The sequence below is a fragment of the Miscanthus floridulus genome, chromosome 9, assembly GCF_019320115.1.
Source record: "Miscanthus floridulus cultivar M001 chromosome 9, ASM1932011v1, whole genome shotgun sequence".
In the NCBI taxonomy this organism is placed as follows: domain Eukaryota; kingdom Viridiplantae; phylum Streptophyta; class Magnoliopsida; order Poales; family Poaceae; genus Miscanthus; species Miscanthus floridulus.
This window is the reverse complement of record NC_089588.1, coordinates 32,804,971-32,825,153: the sequence shown is the minus strand read 5'-3', so window position 1 is coordinate 32,825,153 and position 20,183 is coordinate 32,804,971. Positions and strand designations below refer to the sequence as shown.

The window sequence follows — 20,183 nt, the reverse complement described above, 5'->3', positions numbered from 1 at the left end:
TATTGCGATTGGTTCATTCCTCGATAAGGCGGTATAATCACCCTACTCACTCTCTTACATTCTTTGCAAACTAGTTGAGTAGCAAGGTCTTTAGTGTAGCTAGTTTTGAGAGCTTGCTTGCTAGTTTAGTTTCACCTAGTGGAGCTCTTTAGTGTAGCTTGTTTGAAGAGCTCTTAGTGAGTAGTGACTTAGCCTCTTGTATGCCTAGTGATTATAGTAACTATAATTATTGGGTAGGTGGCTTGCAACCCTTGTAGAGCTAGATCTAAATTGCATTTCGCCGTTTAGTTTACTAACCTCTTGCTCTAGCATATTTATAGAGATTTTTATAGGCTATTCGCCCTCCCTCTAGCCATATTAGGACCTTTCAAGTGGTATTAGAGCCGTGATCACCGTTTGATTGAAGGCTTAACAACCTCAGTGTCAAAAGATGGCTCAAGTTGTGTTCAACCATGTGGGGGGGACCACTATTCTTTGATGGCACATGCTATGACTATTGGAAGAGAAATATGAAGATGTATCTTGATTCAATCATTGATCAAGTGTGTGATGTGACCAGGAGTGATTATATGATTCTTGATCCCACCAATCTCACCAACCAAGACAAGGCAAACAAGCAATGCAATACAATGGCTCTCAACACCATCTGCAATGCCATTGATTCAATGATGTTTGACTAAATCAAGGATTGTGATAGAGCTAGTGAAGTGTGGAAGAGATTGGAAGGAACTTATAAGGGCACACCGGCGGTCAAGAGTGCCAAGTTGTACATTCTAAAGGATAAGTTGACAAGCTTCAAGATAAAGGATGATGAGAGCATTCCGGAGATGTTCCATAGATTGCAACTGATCATCAATGACTTGAAGGCTTTGGGTGAGAAGAAAAGTGATGATGACGTCTCTCATCGGTTCTTGATGCGCTTACCTCTAAGATTTAAGACATTGAGATTGATCATCATTAGAGGAGGATTGAAGGACATAACCCCTAACCAAGTACTAGGTGATGTCATGACGCAAGAGACATATCTTGTGGAAAGGGAACACTACTACACTTAGACCTTTCACAGCCACGTCGTAACCCCCATCGTAGTCCAATTTTAGCCTCGGCAGTAAGCTATTGGCAGTGTTGGTCATAGCCTTCCCATCAGCATCTGGGACCGACTGCAATGTACACTAACACACTGTATTGTCTTATGATCCGTCCGTGATTAGGTCCTTACTTTCGTCGCATTGGAGCACGACCCGACTGTGGATGTACACTAACACCGCCGCATTGGCAAATGATCCGCATGTGTCAAGGCTATCAAAACTATTGTGTGGGCACATCAACCGCCTATGTAGTGGTCACCAGCACCGTCGCCTTATACTTTGATCCGACTGTTAGCGGTGCGGGTTCACTATTGCTTCGACGACCGAGACGCCTGTGTAGAGGTTAACACCACCATTGCTTCAATGTATGATCCACCAGTACAAAGGTCATGGTCACCGTCGCCTTGCACCATGATCCACCTTTGATGATCATTTAGTCGATGTAGGGTTACTAAAGGATTCAGCGGTGATATACTTTTAATCCCTGCCGCATCATACATATAGCGACGGTGGTGATAACAAAACAATGAACTGTGCTTATATCCAATGGTGACATAATTTCATCCGATTTCACAATAGTTACTAATTCAGCTAGGACCTTAATAGCTTCATGAACACAAAGCATACGGATATATAATCATTATATCCATAAATCATGTTCACAAATAAGAGTACTTTTTACAATAACAATGGACGCTACCATAACATCTTTCTCAACCGATGTCCCAACACAAGCGGTACATAGAGCATACTAAAGGTACTGATGTATACAGACTTACATAATGAAATGACGTAGTTGTGCTCCTTCTATGTGGCACTCCTGCTTGAAAGGCAAAATGAATATAATTAGTGCATCCTTCGGACTGGTAGCCAATGCACCATGGAACCCCTCTTATTCATCTCTGATCTACAACCTGAATAAAGCAGCAGAATTAATAATATTGACCATACCATTCCTTTAATTAACAAGGCAAAATTGGCCTATACATTCATAGAATGAAAACAACTCCCTACCTAAACAATGACTGTCGTGATAACGAAATGCAGGAAATGCACCTTTACTGCTCTGCTAATGACTCCATGAATAAGGGAACATAAGGAAGATAGTAAGGCCTATTCATATGGAAACACCCTCTTGATCTACAAAAGCGTATGACACGGGCATGGAGGGCATGAACCATTCTGTGGTCCATGTCATATGCAATCAATGTTCTATCCTTCCCAATAAGAAAAATAAAATTTCATTCTGAGTGAACTATAATCACTCTGTACTCCTCATCACAAAGCTCATAACCAACTTTAATATTCATGTATCCAAGCAGTTCCTCCGTGTCCACAATATGCTTCAAACTCCAGTCATCAGTACCATAGTCTTCAAGTATCTACACTAAAAGCCAAGACCTATTGTGAAAATTAGCACAACACACACACAGGTGACCCCGAGCTTAATGGATGGATATTTTAGCACCACCTGGTTTACAATTGTCCTCCATATCCACAGCAACATCGCAAAGTACTCAACCATGTGCATAAAACCATTAAGAAAAACACTTCTCAATTTTGAACGTAGAACAATACTACCCTCGCCCCCATTCAGATTCCTTAAAGATCCATGCTACAGTTTTAGATGAGTAGATCTCTATACCTACGCACGCACCCTTCACCTCAACAAATTCAATCACATAGAAGTGCGGGGATGTTGGGCCGAAACCTAAGCAAGCCTGACCAACAGAATAGATGCTATGCGGCACTACATGCCATTTGTGGGTCGCCGGATTACAGACAACATAGCGCCGTAATCCATTAGGCCTAGGACACCAGCAAAGGATGAGGCCGCTGCAACAATTTGAGACTAGGACTTTTTGAAGGGGGAAAGGCAAGAAGGACAAGGAGGGCCATTCATCGGTGAAGCTGATGAAGTGGCGATTGTCCTTCCACCAGCTGCCATAGAAGAAGCCAACGACAGTCTGTGAAAGCTTCTTATGGTGATAGGAGTCGGAGATGATGTGATTCCAGGAGCGATAGACACACTTGCAGCAGCACAAGGACCAAGCGGGGAGGTAGCGAAAGATGTCAGCAACCACATTGTCTAAAAGGCTGTCCACTGCGTTCCTCGTCATGTTGGGGGCCTCCTTCACCTGGAAGGACACCACCAGCCGAAGAGATGAGGCCGCTCTGGCATGGAACTACATCAATAAACATTAGTAAGGAGATGAGTTTCGAGAAGAAGGGACGGCGATGCAAGTAAGGCCTTATTACACTTGCGTTTAGATCTGGCGACGAAGAGCACGAGTGGCAACGCCGGTGACAATAGCAGCTCGTTCGGCAGTGGATTTGTGTGGGCAATCCAGCGATGTGCACCGGCATGGAGCAAGAGCTAAGCAGTGCTGATGAGCAGGAACAGCGATGATGAACAACAGCAATGAGGAAAAGAAAAGCTATGTGTGTGGGGGGAGGGAGGGTAGCGGCAGGGTGGGGGGTGCCGGGGGTGGGTGGGTTAGGGGGATGTTGGAGTAGGGGTTGCTTGCTCTCTGCGTAACTTTTACAGCACGCGGGAATCGAACTTTCATTAGTCCGCGCACGAGGGTTCAAACGCGGGATTGGAAATTTTACAACTAAGCGGCGGTATGTACGCCCTATATGGTTTGGATGTACCTTTTTGTCTGATTACAATCATTTCCCTACGTGCGGGCCTGGTGCAAGCGGTAGAGTCTTACCGCCTGTGACCGGAAGGTCCCGGGTTCGAGTCGCGATCTCCTCACATTGCACACATAGCGGGAGCTTTCTGCACTGGGTACGGCCCCTTTACAATCATTTCCCTATGTGCAACTTTTGATCAATTAGCCAATTTTGCTATTGAATGCAGTTTTGGATTTGCCTTCTGCTATAGAATATACGTATGTGTGCAAGCAACAAAATGAATCAGACATGTCATGTCACAATTCTTCTGTGTCAGCCTTAAGTCAGATCATTGCGCACCTTCTTTTCCATGGTTGCAGTTAGCTGCTGAAACAAAATGATAAATAATGGCATCACACGATGGGGGCAACTAACTTAAATGCAAGCTGGGACATTCAGTGCCTAGTGAATAACCATAACTTCTCAAATTCTGCAGGTTTGTGATGAATGCTTTGAAGGCAAAAGTCTTCTACCGAAGGGATGTCCAGTATATTGTCAGTATAATAATTAATGAGGTACTCCCTGAGTTTCAGTATTTCTGAAAAGATTGCCATTAGTTTCTTAGTAGCTGTTCTTATTTGTATATGTTCCTAGTTGTACTTAGCAGCTTGTGCAGGGGAGGCTTTGCATATGTACACACACATATGCACTTGTATATCTGCCTATTTGAGTTTTTGGAAGGGATATTGACACTTTAAATGCTCATGCAAGCTCATTAATGTTTTTTAAAGCAAGTTATAAATGTTCACTGGGATACCAGATTTCTTCTCAATGATGATACATTTTGTCCACATGGGTTTTTTCAAGTAGATAAAAATTGGAACCAATAAAGGTAGATCATATCGTCCTATCCAATCAGCTTTTAGCGGTCCCATTTAATTGGCAATACACCAGAGAAAATATGTTTGGACTATCCTACAAAAAAAATATCAATTAAAACGTCAGGACAATAGCACAGTCCTCTTCCTGGTATATATCCACTAGCTATCGAGTCCATCCTGGAGCTGGTATTCTGTCTTAGAGGCTCTTTCATTTTCATAATCCTGGGCAACTGAGCAGTTAGTAGCAAAAGGTTTCTATGACAACACAATCAATTTCACAAGCACAATGTAACGAATACTGATCGATGATGATGTGTTGTCTGATGTGCCAATGAAAATGCCCATGCAAACTAGTCGCTTGTTATCAGTTTTTGCATGAACAAGCCATTCATGAACACTCATAACGAATACTGATTAACTCATTTTTTTATCATGCTTTTATCAATTATGTCTTAGAAATTTTTTATGCGTTGAAGAAATTTTCTGTGTACCTAACGTCCTAACTAAGATAACATTCATCCATACTGATCCAGTGATCCTTCAAGTCAGAATGTCCTTCAGCACATGCACTTTTTTTTGTAACATAACATCAGAACATTTCTTTTCATCACATTTGTGAACTTTCATTGATGTCTGTCATATATCTATTATGTTCTCTTGATAATATAATTCACATTGCCTATTAGTTCATAACAATTGCATGCTTTGGAAATCCTGTCGTTGGATGATAATATTAATTCTTTTCCAGCTAACCGGCCGAGTTGAACCCAAAAGAAGATGGTCTGATGGTATCCACCAAACAGTAGAAGCAAAAGAAGGCCTAAAAATCCAGGTCATTATTGACTTACACATTGCTACTTGACATTGATGGAGCTACTATTTTTATAATTCTCTGAAAGTTTATGATAGTTTCTGGTGTGCAATGCTAATTGCAATTTAATCAGGCAGACTCAGTAATTGTGGCTCAAATCACATATCAGTCACTGTTTAAGCTTTATCCTAAGCTTTCTGGGATGACAGGAACTGCAAAGACAGAGGTATGGTGTTTATTAGGTTGCTTTCTAAATAATCTATTCATCTGTACAGTTTATTATTCCAAACTGACAGGATCATGCTGGTTTTCCAGGAAAAAGAGTTTTTAAAGATGTTCAAGATGCCTGTTATTGAAGTACCTACGAATCTGCCAAATATACGGGTGGACTTGCCTATCCAAGCTTTTGCGGTGAGTCTTGTGGAAGTGGTTCCTCCCTTTGGTACTAGGAAAAAAAATTGATTGATTTTGTTGCTTTCGTAGACTGCAAGAGGCAAATGGCAATATGTACTGGCTGAAGTAGAGTCTATGTTCCAATTAGGCCGCCCTGTTTTAGTTGGAACTACAAGGTGAATTCTATTTTTTGTTTTAATAGTTAATGCAGATTTTATCTCATCCCCACCATATAACACGCCTCCATGCCTACTGGAAAATTTGGTTGTATCAGTATGAGATTATTAGTATTAGATATTTGTTTCGCCTATTGTGATTTATAATACTTCAGGAGCTAATGAAACTGAAAACTACAAAAGGTTTGTTCTGTTCGAATATGTTTTTTTAGCAAATTCAAAAAATTTGCTTGTTATGACTGCGGGCAAGAAAAAACTTACTAATTAGGTTTCTTCAACACTTTTATCTCCATTTGTTGTTGTTTGTGATTTTATGCTTCTGGGAATTTGGTTTTTCGCAACAGTACCTTTCGATGGATGCTGACAAAGTAAATTACTAGTTCCTTCTTTGCATTAGCGAAAATGATGTGAACTGAGAAAGCAGAAATCATTATTTTTACTACTGCCTTTGTCCCTTGCCACCTGTTTATTAGAAAATAAAGAAGTAAATTTGGGCATGGATTTGTGGGAATGCACCCTTATTTACTTTGGAGAAAACATCCAAATTTAAAGGGGCAGTGCAGCAATCGGGCCCATATTATTTGCAGTTGCACAGTAGCAACAGCTCAAAGATACCTGTCTGTTTCTTTCTTTCTTTTTTTGGTAGTAGATAAACTGCTGAAGATAAGATTTTGATATGTTTATTTTGGCCGTAAGATGCTAGGAGATAAAATTTGGTTTAGAGATCTTTTCATAGGATGAAAACCTGTTCATAAAGATGTAGGGTATGCCCTTTAGTCCTTTACCGTCTTGGGATGCTTTTCATACAGCTATCTAAATAAATGGTGTCTATATCTTTTGCAGTGTCGAGAGTTCTGAATACTTGTCAGAGCTACTTAAAGTTCGCAATATTCCACACAATGTCCTTAATGCAAGACCAAAGGTTTGTAAAATGTTGCTTTAGTTTAACTTCTTGTCTTGTTCTTTTCCATTGATAAAGCTAATTGCCTTATTCCTGACAGTATGCTGCAAGAGAAGCCGAAATAATTGCCCAAGCTGGAAGAAAACATGCTATTACAATTTCAACTAATATGGCTGGCAGAGGAACTGACATTATTTTAGGTGGTAATCCAAAAGTAAGTTCATGCATATGTTTAGCACTGCTCACCAGGACTCCTTTAAGAAAATGTACGAAAAGTCAAAACTGATAGCAGCATTGTTGGTATTTTTGTTGTACACACTTAACAGAAATATGATCCATCTTTTCGTTGCCAGATGCTTGCAAAAGAAATAGTAGAAGATAACATACTTCCGTTTTTGACCCATGAACCTCCTGATATTGACATGGAAGGGGAATCCACATCCCACAAGGTGGTTCATTCAGATCCTTTTCTCTGACCCAAGAACTTTGCAGGGTGTTTCTCACTATTTCCTTTTATCATGGGTAGGGTCTCTCAAATATAGAACTTGGTTCATCATTAGTAGGTCTGCTGGCCAAAGCTGCAATCATGTGTAAGTACTTGAGTGTTAATGGTTGTATAGTAAAATATAACGACTTATCTTTTTGTTGTTTGGCTAACTCTTTCACTCTTTTCACATATGCTTCCAGCAAAATATATTCACAACAGCGAGAGAAATGAATGGTCTTTTAGTAAGGCAAAATCCACTATTGCCGAATCTATAGAAATGGGTCAAATGCTTGGGATGGAGAAACTGCAAGAGCGCATGACTGAAGAGTCTGAGATATACCCTCTTTCTGATGCAATAGGACTTGCTTATCTCAGTGTCTTAAGGGATTGCGAAATTCATTGTTCTGCTGAAGGTGCTGCAGTGAAGAGATTAGGTGGGCTCCATGTAGTAGGAACTTCTTTGCATGATTCACGCCGAATTGATAACCATGTAAGATGCTGCTGATGTAGCAGGAAGCACCTGAGCCATTGCATGCTGCTTAGCCCTTTATAGTTTATATCATATAGTATATAACCCTATGATTCTGGATTAAAATAGATTTCTTATCCATTAGCAGCAACTTTCATTATCTTACACTGCATGCATCGATGGACTGATGCAGTACATGTATTCTTGGCCTTCAAATCAACGCAGAGAAATATTTTTTTGGAATAAGGAAAAGTCTTGTTGAGTTCGATGAAGTCCTGGAGGTATGCAATTGCCCCAAATTGCAGTACATGTATTCTGTAGTATGACATTTTGCTATTCACTTGCACGAACAATAACCTCAGATAGTAATCTCCTTTTTCTTTGGCAGGCACTCTTCTTTTACTATCATTTCTATTGTGAATACCCTTTTTTACTCTTGTTATCTTTCTCTTCAAATCATGATTGACAGATCTTGTTGTAGGGGTGCAAATTGGTGCCCCTAAGGGTCTTGACTAACCCTCTTTAGTTTAATTATTCTTGCTAGCTTTCCAAATTTAGTCTCATTTTGGAAAACTTGTATTCACGAGGATTGGCAATAGAAATTATAGTAAAAAGGTATTCATAGTAGAAATGATTGTGAATGCCTTTCAGTTTCTAATAGCATCACGAGTATTCATGTGGATTCTTTTGCTCATACCTTCGATAGGTCCAAAGAAAGCATGTATACAACCTTAGGCAGGTGATATTATCTGGTGACTCTGAAAGCTGCAGTGAACAAAATTTTCAGTAAGTTTACTAGTGCCTCTAGCTTGAAGCTTTTCAATGTTGTTTGTGAAATGGTAGAGCTATAAAGCATATCCTTTTGAATCAAAATTGTGGTGTAGAAAGAATTAATAATCCATCTTACTTTAAAGTCATTGCTTTTCCTCACTTTGTCAACACACCTTTCCAAAACACCTTTCCAAAACGATGTTTGGCTTTTACTTGAATCATTGCATGTAGTCACTTTTTTTGTTCAAAATGCTGCTATTTTATTTTACTTTATTTTTCATGAACATGCCTTTAATTGAAATTCTATTAGGTACATGCAAGCGGTAGCTGATGAAATTGTTTTGCTAAATATTGATTCCCAAAAGGTACTTGCTCTGTCCTGATCCTTAAGTTCATTTCTGAAAGCATTTATTTTCAGTGCTATGTCAGTTGTCAAAATTATATATTTCTTTCAGCCACCCAAGGCATGGAATCTGGTAAAGCTTTTGGATGAATTTGTCAGTCTAGGAGGGAAACTACTGAGTGGTAATATACACAAATTATTTTTAGTTCATGTTATTCTATAATGGGTATTCTGATTTCTGAGATGCTCTGCAGAATCATTCAAGGACATCCAAGAGCAAAACCTACAATCAGCACTTGAAGAAATGCAAGGTTGGGACCCAGTGAAGGCTGATAGTTTTGTTCTTCCAAACATGCCAGTGCCGCCTGATTCACTTAGAGGATTTCGAAAAAAAAAACATCTTCTATAATGCGGTGGTTTGCCATTTGTGTTGATGATACGTCAAAGTATGTTGTGATATGATACACCTATATATTTTATAGATGGCACAATATAGCATTCACAACAATAGTTAATGATTTGAAAGTTTGTATGTTGCTTTTTTCGATAAACAATCTAGGAAAGGGAGATACACAAACACTGTCAATCTGCTCCGGAAATATTTTGGGGATTTTCTAATAGCTACCTACTTGAATGCTGTGCAAGAGTCCCGTTACGATGATGGATATATAAGTGGAATTGAGGTATGATTCTCTTTTGAATTTGTTCACAAAGTTTGTCTGGCCATAAACCCCAACAAAACGATATCCATATTTTCCCCAACATGAAACATATTTGATTGTTTAAACATCAACTCTGTAAATTTGGTGTAGCATATTTGATTTATCTATAAACATATTTCCTCTGTTTATTTGCAGCGGGAAGTACTTTTGAAGACTCTTGATACATTATGGAAAGACCATTTGGTAAACATGAACAAGCTTAGTTCTGCTGTAAGTCGCGCCTTGAGATGTTTTGCTTTCGAAATATTTGCATCTGCCTTTCTTTTTCTGCAAATTAAATCTAAAAGGAAAATACTGTAAATGAAAGAATGTTGTCTTTGCCTTAATTGTCTGCTGATGTCTTATTCTGAACTCTGTGGTGTTGACTGGGTTTTGAACTTTTTTGCTAGGTCAACGTTCGGAGTTTTGGACACAGAAATCCTCTGGAAGAATACAAGATCGATGGCTGCCGCTTCTTCATCTCAATGTTGAGCGCCACACGACGTCTCACCGTGGAATCCCTACTGCACTACTGGTCGTCTCGCATGGAATCCGAAGAGATCTTCAACACGGAGGATCAATAGCAGAAGACATCACGTCAAGTGTAGACTTGTGCTGCAAGTCGAAGACAGGTTAGGCACTAACATAGGCCCTGTTCGCTTCGCCGACAAGCTACAGTGTCATGGTTGGACATCACTACGCCAGGCGTCGCCGCGCACGGGACATCAGGCGCGACGCTGAGCGCGCGGCGCGCGCAACAGACGAAGCTGAAGACACGGACGTGGCTAGTGGCTGAGGATGTTTTTAGAGATAGCTTTCTATTATTAGTTCCTAAATCAAAGGAGATTTGTTACTCCTGTTAGTTGGGCCAATGGCCACATATATATTGCTGTAATCGGTGAACGCTGGGGCAAGAAAGAATTATCAATCTATCTTCCTCGTCATCCTCTTAAGCCTACGGCCTGGGCAACCAGCCGGAGAAGACCAAGCCTGCGGCAGGGTTACCTCGCCGGAGAAGACGACAGACCGAGACTACGAGTTGCGCAGTCGAGGGCCAGCTACCTTAGATCATAGCGCCCTTGACAACCTGGTATCACGATCCATTCGATCCCCTGTTTCCTCCAACGCCGCTGCACCGACACCCACAAACCCTAGCCCGCCACCAGCCCCCTCCGCGCCTACCGCCGCCGCACAATCATCGCCCTCCGCCGCATCATCGCGTGCTGCTCCCATGGGTGACAACAACCTCCAACCGACACTGGACGCCCTCGCCCAGACCCTCGCCGCGCTTCAAGCCTCCTCCGAGGCCACCACGAAAGCGCTCGAGGCCAACACGCAGGCGATCGCGGCCCTGGCCGGGGTCCGATCGTCCTCGTCTTCAAGCAAGGAGCCATCCGGCGAGCACCATCAAGATCGCCCGCCCAAGCACTGGCGGCCGGAGTTCCCGCGCTACGACGGCAAGTCGGATCCGCTGACCTTCATCAACAAGTGCGAATCTTTCTTCATTCAACAGCGGGTCATGCCGGCAGAACGCACTTGGATGGCCTCCTACAACCTCCAAGACGGCGCGTCTCTCTGGTACGTCCACGTACAACAAACCGAGGGCTCGCCAACCTGGGACCGCTTCAAGGAACTCCTGAACTTGCGTTTCGGGCCACCGCTTCGTTCCGCACCCCTCTTCGAGCTCTCGTCATGCCGCCGCACGGGGACCGTGGAGGACTACCAGGACCGCTTCCAGGCCCTGCTCCCGTGCGCTGGACGGCTTGATGAGGCCCAGCAGGTGCAACTCTTCACGGGAGGACTGCTGCCACCACTCAGCCTCCAGGTGCAGCAGCAGAACCCGCCCAATCTGGCAACCGCCATGAGTCTGGCCCACCAATTCGAGCTGATGGAGCCCTACCTGTTCCCGGCCAACCCGGCCGTGCGGGCAGTATTGCCAGCACCAGGGACGCGAGCGGCCCAACCCCAGGCCGCAGCGAACAAAGCTGCTACGGCTGCTCCGACCATCGAAGGTCCCCCGATACGTCGGCTCAACCACTCTGAGCAGGAGGAACGTCGACGCCTCGGCTTGTGCTTCAACTGTGACGAGAAGTACTCCCGGGGCCACAATAAGGTATGCAAACGCCTGTTCTTGTTGGACAGTGTCGACGATGAGGGCGAGGACGTCGACGAAGAACCAGAGATCGAGGCCCCGATATTCTCTCTCCATGTTGTGGCTGGCGTACCCGTGGGCAGATCGATTCTGCTGCGGGTGGTGCTGGGCGCCGCGACGTTCGTGGCCCTGGTGGACACCGGCTCCTCCCACAATTTCATCAGGGAGGCGGCGGTGCAGCGCACGGGCCTCGACGTGCAGCCACATCCACGACTGACCGCGACGGTGGCCAACGGCGAGAAGATCTCTTGCCCGGGCGTCATTCGTCGAGCACCGCTCTCCATCGAGGGCATGGCGTTCCACGTCGACTTGTACGTCATGCCCCTCGCTGGATACGACATCGTCCTTGGTACACAGTGGATGGCGCAACTCGGGAGCCCAATCGCCTGGGATGTGACCGAGCGGGTCGTGACGTTCACCCAGAACGGCCGCCCGGTCCGCTGGTCCAGCGAGGCGTCGCCCGCTGCGCCCACGCTGCAGACGACGACCGCGAGCGAGCCCCTCCTCGACGGTCTGCTCCACTCATTCGCCGACGTGTTCGAGGAGCCCAAGGGACTCCCGCCACCGTGAGGCCGCGCCCACCGCATCGTCCTCAAACCGGGTGCGGCTCCGGTGGCTGTGCGTCCCTACAGGTACCCGACGGCGCACAAGGATGAGCTCGAACGACAATGCGCCGCCATGATTGAGCAGGGCACCGTGCATCGCAGCGAGTCGGCGTTCTCCTCACCGGTGCTTCTCGTCAAGAAGCCGGACGGCTCGTGGCGCTTCTGCGTCGACTATCGCGCGCTGAACGCCCTCACCGTCAAGGATGCATACCCGATAGCCGTCGTCGATGAGCTCCTCGATGAACTCCACGGCGCCAAGTTCTTCACCAAGCTCGATCTGCGCTCGGGGTACCACCAGGTGCGCATGCACCCGACCGACGTCCACAAGACGGCGTTCCGCACCCACGATGGCCTCTACGAGTTCCTGGTGATGCCGTTCGGCCTGTGCAATGCGCCGGCGACATTCCAGTCCCTGATGAATGATGTACTCCGCCCGTTCCTCCGTCGCTTTGTACTTGTTTTCTTTGACGACATCTTGATTTATAGTCGTTCATGGGCGGATCATCTACGACACCTCCGTGCCGTCCTCACCGAGCTGCGCCAACACCACCTCTTCATCAAGCGCTCCAAGTGTGCGTTCGGGGTGTCGGCGATCTCCTACCTCGGCCACACCATCTCGGAAGACGGCATTGCCATGGATGCGGCCAAGGTTCAGGCCATCCACGACTGGCCGGTACCCCGCTCGGCGCGCGCGGTCCGGGGGTTCCTCGGCCTGGCCGGATATTACAGGAAGTTCGTCCGCAACTATGGCGAGGTGGCAGCACCACTCACGGCGCTCACCACGAAGGAGGGTTTCGCATGGGGCCCTACGGCCGCCGCGGCGTTCGCTGCCCTCAAGGCTGCGGTGACCTCGGCGCCCATCCTCGCAATGCCGGACTTCACCAAGCCGTTCATCGTCGAGTGTGATGCCTCCTCCCACGGTTTCGGTGCTGTCCTCGTGCAAGACGGGCATCCCGTGGCGTTTTTCAGCAGGCAGGTGGCTCCACGGCATCGCGCTCTGGCGGCGTACGAGCGCGAGCTCATTGGGCTCATTCATGCAGTGCGGCACTGGTGGCCGTACTTGTGGGGGCGTCGCTTCGTCGTCAAGACCGACCACTACAGCCTCAAGTACCTGCTAGATCAACGACTCGTGACCATCCCACAGCATCATTGGGTGGGCAAGCTATTAGGCTTTGACTTCACGGTGGAGTACAAGCCCGGGGCGGCCAACGCCGTGGCGGACGCGCTGTCCCGCCGCGACACGCCAGAGGAGGGCACGCTGCTCGCGCTGTCCGTGCCACGTTTCGACTTCCTGGCACGGCTGCGTCAACTACAGAACACTGACCCCGGCTTGGTCGCCCTGCGGGAGGAGATTGAGGGTGGCTCTCGTGGGGCGCCCTGGACGATCGTCGACGGCCTGGTCCAGTTTGCAGACCGCCTGTACCTCCCGCCGACGTCGCCGATGGTCCAGGAGATCATGGAGGCGGTGCACCAGGACGGGCATGAAGGCGTACAGCGCACGCTTCATCGCCTGCGCTGAGATTTCCATTTTCCTAACATGAAAAAGTTAGTGCAGGACATGGTGCGCGCCTGCGACGTCTGTCAACGTTACAAATCGGAACATCTCCACCCAGCCAGCCTGCTCTTGCCATTGCCAGTGCCGCAGGGGGTCTGGACGGACGTGGCGCTCGACTTTGTCGAGGCACTGCCGCGGGTGCGTGGCAAGACCGTCATCCTTACGGTGGTGGACAGGTTCAGCAAGTACGCCCACTTCATTCCATTGGCGCACCCGTACTCCGCCGAATCTGTCGCTCAAGCCTTCTTCGCCGACATCGTGCGTCTACACGGCGTGCCGCAGTCTTTGGTGTCCGACCGCGACCCCGTCTTCACCTCGACGTTCTGGCGCGAGCTCATGCGCTTGGTGGGCGCCAAAATGCACATGACGACGGCCTTCCACCCCCAGTCCGACGGCCAGTCCGAGGCGGCTAACCGCGTCATCATAATGTATTTGCGGTGCTTTACAGGTGATCGCCCCCGACAGTGGCTCCGCTGGCTCCCTTGGGCGGAATATACATTCAACACGGCGTATCAGTCCTCGCTCAAGGGCACGCCGTTCCGCGTCGTCTATGGGCGCGACCCGCCAAGCATCAGGTCCTACGAGCCAGGCGAGTCCCGGGTGCCTGCCGTTGCCAAGTCCATGGAGGAATGCGATCAGTTCTTGGCTGATGTTCGCTACCGCCTGGAACAAGCTCAAGCCACGCAGAAGCTTCACTACGACAAGGCACATCGACATGTGGTCTACAACGTCGGCGACTGGGTACTCCTTCGCCTTCGTCAGCGCACGGTATCGTCACTTCCCTAGGCGGTCACCGGCAAGCTCAGGCCACGTTTCTTCGGGCCCTACCGCATCACCGAACTGATCAACGACGTCGCCGTCCGTCTCGCCCTGCCGCCACGCGCCCGCATCCATGATGTGTTCCACGTCGGGCTGTTGAAGAAGTTCCATGGTCCTCCGCCAGACGCGACCCCGCCTCTTCCACCGCTGCTGCATGGAGCGGTCGTTCCGGAGCCTGAACGCGCGGTGCGTACGCGTCTGGCTCGTGGCGTGCATCAGGTACTCATTCACTGGAAGGGCGAGACAGCCGCCAATGCTATGTGGGAAGATGTTGCAGAGTTCAGCGCGAAGTATCCAGGATTCCAGCTCGCGGACGAGCTGCTACTCGAGGGGGGGAGATGTCATGGTTGGACATCACTACGCCAGGCGTCGCCGCGCACGGGACATCAGGCGCGACGCTGAGCGCGCGGCGCGCGCAACAGACGAAGCTGAAGACACGGACGTGGCTAGTGGCTGAGGATGTTTTTAGAGATAGCTTTCTATTATTAGTTCCTAAATCAAAGGAGATTTGTTACTCCTGTTAGTTGGGCCAATGGCCACATATATATTGCTGTAATCGGTGAACGCTGGGGCAAGAAAGAATTATCAATCTATCTTCCTCGTCATCCTCTTAAGCCTACGGCCTGGGCAACCAGCCGGAGAAGACCAAGCCTACGGCAGGGTTACCTCGCCGGAGAAGACGACGGACCGAGACTACGAGTTGCGCAGTCGAGGGCCAGCTACCTTAGATCATAGCGCCCTTGACATACAGCTGAAAGTACTATTCGTTGATTTGTTGTGAGAGAAAAATACTGTTCCTTCATTTAAACACTACGGCTCATAAGACAAGCGAACAGAGTCATAGTTAATTAGCAAAACCACAAGTATAAACAGGAACTGTTAACCCTGTAAAATCGCAAGCTGGCATGGCCAGTGCCCAGTGGCATCGATTTCGCGCTGTGGCTGTGCCCCTACATGATTCATCTCAACGCACAAGAGGATAACTGGATAAGTGTGGACTGCAAGACAGTGCACCCTACGGATCCCGCATCAGCTATATACGGCGGAGCCGCCTGTACTGTAACGCCGCAAAGTTGGAGCTTGTTTGCACGCTACAGCTTGGAAGTGGCTTAATCTCGTCCACATTTAACTGTGGTCCGTGGATTAGATCGTGATGATGATGACTGTTCTCTCCACAAAGTCCGCTCCGTACCTTTTTTTCTGGGAGCGACAACCGCTGACATAAAAAAGCACTGTAGCGACGAGAAACGTCACTGTTCATAGATGAATTTACGAGAGAAAAATACTATTCCGAATGAAAAAATAAGTGGATCCAGCCAGGATTAGGGTCAGCCTAACGCAGCCTCGGGTATATGAACTGGTGTGGTGTGGCACCAAGTCTGATGAGGTCCTTTCATTCGCTCGTCAGACGGGGAACAGGAGTGCGTGCGGAATCTCTTGGGTACAGTTCCCTTCCATTTTGCAAAATTTTTCAAGATTTTCCATTAATTCGAATCTTTGACACATACATGAAGTATTAAATATAAATAAAAAATAAAACTAATTACACAGTTTAGACAAAATTCACGAGATGAATCTTTTAAGCCTAATTAGACTATGATTGAACACTAATTACCAAATAACAACGAAAGTGTTGTAGTATCATTTCGTTAAAAATTTTACAAACTAAACAAGGCCCTTGCTTGTGGACGAGGAACTCTTCGTGCAGGTAGGTACGCAGCACCCTAGTGGCCACGCTTTGACATTGCCAAGTAGAGCGTGTTTAGTTCCCAGCCCAAAATCTAAAAAAAAATGCTACAGTACCCATCACATCGAATTTTACGATACATGCATGGAGCATTAAATGTAGACGGAAAAAAAAACTAATTGCACAGTTTGGTTGAAAATTGCGAGATGAACGTTTTGAGCCTAATTAGTCCATGATTGAACACTATTTGCCAAATAAAAACGAAAGTGTTACAGTAGCCCAAATTTCCAAATTTGGGCAACTAAACACGCTCTGATGTTTTAAATTTTTTTTGGCGTGAACATTGATTGTTTCTGGTGGTTTCAACTCTAGCCTACTCCAACTTATTTAGAACTTAAAAGCTTTGTTGTTGGTGTGATGGTGGCAATTTGTAAGTCAACTCTCCGGAGTCCGGTAAGGCGGTAACGATTTGGGCTTGTGGCCAATGTATATGCTGCTGTTCCTTGCTTTTTGCCACTGTATGGATAGCACAGTGATACCGTGCACTAGTTAGTTACGCACTTACACACGTGGGAAAAGGATGGCGCTGCTGCGTGCACGAACCCATGCAGGTGCGATGCATCGAAACATATGGGCCAGGTTTCAAGTAGCCTTTTCTGCTGGATGGGTCCTGCCAATCTGCATCGCACACACACTGACTGACGCACACCCAGCCAAACAACGCACCTTTGCATTGCATATTTTGCATTTCACGCGTCTGTTTCGCGTGGGCGGCTCCACTTGTGTGCGGCCTTTTCAGGCAGCGTCGCCGTCGCCATCAGCCCGTCGCCGCGACGCCGACGTACGCCCGCAGGCCAGCCAGTGGCGGTTCCTGACGCGCGGCCGCAACCACCGGCGTTGCGTACGCTTCGCTTCGGTTTTTTTTTTAATGCCCCGTCGTCGTCGGATCGACCGGCGACACACACGGGCTGGATGCACGAGCTGCTGTGCTGTTTGTCGCCGAGACACAGTGCTCCTCCATGGCTCCAAGCGTAGGCCAGTGCAGTGCAGATTACCTTGTCATCCACACCACACGCAGACATTGACTTGGACCTACCGACCTACCTACTGTACCACTACCACCTGCGTGCTTGATGCTCAGGTACTCGAGACTTGAGCCTTCACCGGTCAGGGACATTGACTTGGACCAAGACCGACTGGGTGCGAGTGCCGCCCGTGCTGTGGCTGGCACTCAAGTAAACGTAGGCCCTGTTTTAATGGAGGGACTAATTTTTAGTCTTTTTTTAGTCCATTTGAACAAAACAGGAGGACTGCTAGAGGGACTTGTAGTCTCTAGTCCACTAGTTCTTTTGGAATAGGCTTATTGGGACTAATGGCCCATACCCCTCCCCCTCCCTCTCTCCCCTCGCGCGCCCCGCCCCCGCCCGATGCGGCGCCCTGGTGGCCACGCCCGCCTCAGGCTCGCCCGGTGGTGGTGGCCCTCCCCTCCCCTCTCCGATGGTTGCGGCGATGGGCTCCCCTTCCCCTCCGATGGCGCCAGTGGTGGCGGCCCTCCACTCCCCTCTCCGATGGCTGCGGTGAAGGGCAGCAGAGAAGCTAAAGTCAAGGGTGTTTTGGTCTTTGTTTAGTCTTTTAATCCCTTTTAGTTCGTGGAACCGAACATGCCTCTAGACTACTGAATCAGTGAATCTCAGTAATGGCGCAGCCGCGCAGATTTCCTTCTCTGTTGAACGAAGACCCTTTCACACCACATCTCTTGCCCATGTGGCCATGTGGTCAAACCCAAGCAAGGATCCGTTCCAACTCAGCTCTCTCTCTCTCTCTCTCTCTCTCTCTCTCTCTCTCTCTCTCTCTCTCTCTCTCTCTCTAGTAGTCTTGTGTTGTACGACCTACTCCCAAAAAAATGTACTTCCCACTTTCCATGAAGTTAAATGTATCAAATCTATACAAAAAAAATATTAACATTTATAGCACGGAATAAAGTAGCATTAGATTAATTATGAAATATAATTGCATATGAAACCTATTTAGAGATATAAATGCTGATATTATTTATCATAAACTTTATCAAACTTAAGAAAATTTAACTGACACTAAATCTTTAATTACATTCATTTTAGGATGGATGTAGTAGAATCAAAACTGATTAAAATATTTTTAATAAGCCGAATGAGCACCTGAATACAGTCATTATCGTTGATGAACACAGATATTATTTAATAGAGTCATTATTGACTTGTTTGGTTGTGAACTTGCCGAAGCTGCCTGACTAGCCATCATTCCCAGGTGTTGTTGGATTTTTCCACGCCTGGGGCTCAGATAGATGCCGGGCTATAACTGTTTGACTCAGAGTCCCAACCAAACACGTCCTATGTCGTTCATTGTAAAAAGGAAATAGAAAAAAATAGAGGTAGTATACTAGTATGTGTAGTCTTTATTGGTGATTTAATGTGACCAAACTTTAGAAAACGAGATGGTATAAAATTGTTACTTTTCACCATATATATATGCTTTCACGACTTTATTTACAGCTTTCATGAAGATGCCTAAAAAAGTTGATACCTTCACCTACGTCGATCTAGACACTAGAGTCTAGAGGCTTTGGAGCCTTATTCTTGGTGCATAAGCACAACTATATAAAAGAAAAAAATCTGTTACTCAAAAAGGGTATCGCAAATGTTTGATATCTTTGTTATTGCCCCTATAAGATGTGATGGCACTTAAGATTTCCACTATGAAGCCAGCTGTTAGCGCACAAACATGAAAAGATTATATTATATTGACACATGCACAAACAAAAAGGTAGTGGACAATAGTAGAATAACAAGAGGTGCACAAAGATCAAGCTTTCCTTATCAGCAGTAAAGTGCTTTTTACTGCATACAAAAGTGCAGCAAGTTACAGCTCAATTAGGCTTTACTAGTATCTTATTATAAAGCTTTCAGCTCAATATGCTACAATATATATATAATAAAGCACGGGTACGGTGTGCTAAATCTTGAGGTTTACAAAATTTCGTAACAAGGCAATTGAAACACAGGCCTGCTATATATGCATGGGAATAGATATATAGATGCTGCATAGTGCCACAGGAGGAACCACTTGCACGTGGGAAAACGATTGATGAGCCTTGGAAATAGATAGATACCACCCACGACCACGAATCACAAGATGCAACATCATCTGGTTTAGTACGTTGTAGCTGCGTTTTCTTTTGAGATCCTTGGCTGTGGCCATATTTGAAAAGTAGAATGTGTATGTGTCTATAGAAGTATGTAGCCTTTGGGAATATTTAAAGTTATATATATGCTGCATACTATCTATTTAAAGTTATAAATATTGTTATATATATATATATATATATATATATATATATATATATATATATTCGATCGGAGTATGTGTATATGTCTATAGAAGTAGAACCATGCTTCGTCTATAAAGAGTGTCATTCTAAGTCAAATATTTTTAACTTTGACTAAATAGACACATGATATTATTAATAGTTGTGGCGCACAATAGATATCAGTTATATTAATTGTTTAAAATATATAGTAAATTTATTAAAAGATATAAATATTATTAATATTTTATATAGACCAAGTCAAATTTAAGAAAATTTAACCTAAGGTGACTTTCTTTTTGAGAGTGGGAGTATATATGTCATTGTTCACAAGATATTGACAGGTGCCACTGTGACTGGTGCCTATAGCTGTGTCACCCGG

The 20,183-nt window shown here is 46.0% G+C and overlaps 1 pseudogene; it reads left to right on the top strand.

Annotated features, from left to right (window-relative positions):
• Window positions 1-3,158: 3,158 nt before the first annotated feature.
• Window positions 3,159-10,224, top strand: LOC136479614 (protein translocase subunit SECA2, chloroplastic-like; annotated as a pseudogene).
• The last annotated feature ends 9,959 nt before the right edge of the window (window positions 10,225-20,183 follow it).